Here is a 3659-nt window from a genome sequence, read left to right on the forward strand (position 1 = left end):
CCCTTCTGCCCAACGTTTTTCTTACTGTAGCTCTTTGGATGGAGGGGTGTTGGGAAGGTGCTTTAAGACTGAGGTTTTATTTCTCATGACTCCACTCAGATTTGATTGGTAATGAATTAATTTCCAGTGGTGGAGTCTGTTTTGCCTGTGGCAGTGATGGTCGGTGATGTCTCCAGTCCTTGTCTCGCCCATGAGTGCTTTGTTTCTCTCCTCTCCTGCCCAGCTGAGGAGGGCAGTGACAGAGCAGCTTTGGTGGGCACCTGCTGTCCAGCCAGGGCCAGCCCAGCACAGCTCCCGAGGTTTATCCCGAGGCGCAGAGCCCGGGAACCACCCGGAGGCCCCTGTGCTGACGGGGCCAAACCCACACAGCGAGTTCCCCACGCGCCGGGGCCCGCGCATCCCAGCCCCAGCCAGGCGTGCGGCACCCCGGCAAGCAGAGAACAGCCCGAGGAACGGCTGCCGGGCCACGGCACCAACGGCACCGCCAGGGCGCGCTGCCTCAGCCCGGAGCCGAAAACAGGCGGGCGGGGCGGCCCTGACACAGGGGGAGCCGCTCTGGACAGCGAACGGCGCCGGGAGCCCTGGGGCTGCCCCAGGCCCGCGGCCGGGCTGGGCGCCTCCGAGAGGGGAGGCCCCGCCTCGCTGGGGCTGCTGGGGAGGTGCCCCGAGGCCACCGCGCCCGCCTGTCCCGCCCTGTCCCGGGCCGCCCTCCCCACGCTCGGGTGCGTCGCGGGGCTCCTGGCGGCGGGCGGGCCGGACTCCATTTCCCGTGGGCAGCGCGGGGCGGTGCAGCCGCAGTTCCGCCCGGCGCTGGTCCGGGTTGGGAGCGGGCGGGCTCGGGTGCCGGGGCCATGAGGCGGCGGGCGCGGGGCAGCGGGAGGTGCCGTGTGTGTTCGTGACCGAGGTGAAGGAGGCGTCGTGGGCCCAGCGGGAGCGCCAGGTGGCCGAGGCGGAACGGGGCCGGGGCTGGGGCCGGGCCCAGGGGTGTTAGCAAACGAGACACATAACCACGGACGTAGTTCTATGCGATGCTTTTATTTCAGCGCTGGGAAACCAGGGCTTCACACCCAAAGCTGGCTTCCACCACTGATTCGAACTCCACTACATTTATACAATTTCAGTACATACAGATTCATTAGGGTTAAAACGTATGTATTGCATATTCATCAGATTTCACAACTATTTCACAATATCAGTTGCAACACCTTGGAACTACTCTAAGCATGTGCAGTGTCCTCTGGTGGTCATTCAGGGGCTCTTCAGGATGAAGTAAGGAGTCTTCTTCGCCCGTGGACTTTTCACCTTTTGTCACCGCGCATGCACACTATTCCTACATTCATTATGAAATCATGTAAAATACTCAGATTTCTTAAATGTGCATCCTCAGTACATCCTATCCATTCAAGATAAGATGAGGACTCACTGAGAACTAACAGAACTAACTTTCAGTTCTCTATTCTCAAACTTAAGAGATAAAACTTGTATACAACCTGTGAAATTTCAAGATAAGGTGAAAATCTTGGATATAGTTTACAAAACTTAGTTACAACTATAACATTTCCCCCCTTTGAAAATGCTTTTCTATTCCTAGACAATACATTTTCACTCCATTTTAATCAGCTCTTTCAACAACTGACCCTCATCATGGTTTCTTTGGAGCACGGTTTTCATCTTTTAAGCAATCATAAAGGCTCCAAAAAAACTTGCTTCTTTGTCCATGTCAGCTATGTCACCATTACTGATGGAGACGAAAATCCTGTCCTCTCTTTTCAGCTGAAACACACCACCTTGGTAGATGGAGTAAAGTCCATATTCTGCCTTTTTAGACCAGCAGCTTGTTCTTGCACTTTTCATGAGCAAAATGGGCTCTGGGTAATTAGTCAGTTTGTAAACATATTGAACGAGCTGTTTGGGGTTCCTGACTTGTACTAACAAATCTGAATCCTCGTTCTTGTTTTCATGGAAATGAAAATAAATTTGTGAGTAGATGTAATAAAAGCCTGTCTGGGGTATCACTAACTCGCCATTTCTTTAATCCACATTGTAAAGGAAAGAGTGGCCTTTTCTTGATGATTCCCAGTTTTGTTTTGTTTTGTTTTGTTTTGTTTTTTTCTTTCTTCATTCCCTCTCCTGGGTGAGAAATCTATGCATGGGGACAGGGAATTCTTCCTGTTGCTGTCGTCTGTCAGATGTGCCACAATCCTGTTGATGGGACCACGCGGCTGCTGCCCATCGGTCTGTGACAGCGTCAGCACTCTGTCAGCGTTGATGTGCATAAAGAGACCTTAAGATAAGGTGAATAAAGATGTCACATAGCTCCACACCAGAAAACAAAACAAAACAAAACAAACAAACAAACAAACAAAACCAAACCAAACCAAAACAAAACAAAAAACAAAACTCCAAAATTTTCTAGGTAATTTAGACCTGGAAATTAAATATTCTATCTCAAAGAGTATTAAAGTGAGAAGCAAAGCAAAAAGGAAATGAGGGGCAAAATTAAATGAAAGGGAGGAGCTTTCCTGACCATTAGCTATATAATCCAAACATCTCTTCAAAATCTTTCACAATTACCAGAATGTGAGCCGCTACTTTTAAGGCTACTTTTCCTCGTAGCTTTTCGACATCCTTTAAATTACCTTTCCCAGGTGCCACTTTACTTGCCAGCAGGGGTCAGCTGCTCTGTCTTCACTTTCAATTAGATCCAAGTTTTGGATGAAATTTCCAATTTCCTCCCTGTGGAGGGGTTTTGATAGATAAAGATCTGTTGCTGAATTAGTCAGGCTCAAAGGAATCTCAAGGCCACTTCAAGAAGCTGAGAACAGAACCTGCTGTGAGAAAGAGGGGCGTCCTCAATCAGCGGGGTCCTGGCGTGGCGTGAATCATCGGACGTATCACCAGTGAGACTCCAGCGCACGGACAGCCCACGATACTCATTTAGCGAATCCATGCTTGGAGCATGGACGCATGATTAGAATATAGTTGCATATATAAGGAGGCTTGTTTCTGTAATAAATGGCTTTAGCGTGATTCACGTTGAATCGACTTGTTTTGCTGAGTCCTTTATCGCTCCAACACCTCCCTAGTGAGACAAGCGATGCTGCTCTTGGAGTACGTGTCCCGGAGCTGTTTGAGCTCGTTGGTGAGGTAGAGGAAGGTGACGGCCATGCAGACGGACTGCAGGAACACGGTGGCGACCAGCATGGCCCCGCAGGCCTGCCCAGGGCTGGGACCGGCCGCGGGCAGCATCATGGCTGGGCAGGGCTGGTCCCCACGCAGCGCTGCACTGTCCCCTCCGGCAACGGAGTGGGCCGGGCTGGGGTTCACCCGCTGCTGTCCCGCTGTTAGCAAGTGAAACACGTAATTATATAAATTCTGATTACCCTTTACATACACACTTGGATTTGGATCAGGTGCTTCATATGGTTTGCCATACAAAATTTCGTATGGGCTTATTAACATTCCGATCCTAGGTTTAATCCTAATACGCAACGGCTTCAGCATTATTGAATTTTGGTTCCTGACAAATCTTGCTAAGTTGCCTTTTTAGGTTTGATTTTTTTATTTTTTTTTTCTTCCTTTCTCTCCACCTGTCCACTAGACTGGGGTCTCCATGCATTGGGTATGTAATTCCCATTTAATTCCCAAACTGTGTTACC

At 50.1% G+C, this 3659-nt stretch overlaps 1 pseudogene across 1 annotated transcript; it reads right to left on the reverse strand.

Moving 5' to 3' along the window:
* Nucleotides 1-1210: 1210 nt before the first annotated feature.
* LOC309452600 (tumor necrosis factor ligand superfamily member 10-like) lies at nt 1211-3269 on the reverse strand (annotated as a pseudogene). The gene is made up of 3 exons (XR_014186715.1): nt 3079-3269; nt 2605-2732; nt 1211-2284 (listed from the first exon to the last, which is right to left on the reverse strand). The product of XR_014186715.1 is annotated as a tumor necrosis factor ligand superfamily member 10-like (transcript).
* Between the last annotated feature and the right edge of the window lie 390 nt (nt 3270-3659).

This window comes from Streptopelia decaocto (genome assembly GCF_964273445.1).
Source record: "Streptopelia decaocto genome assembly, contig: HAP1_SCAFFOLD_65, whole genome shotgun sequence".
Taxonomy (NCBI): domain Eukaryota; kingdom Metazoa; phylum Chordata; class Aves; order Columbiformes; family Columbidae; genus Streptopelia; species Streptopelia decaocto.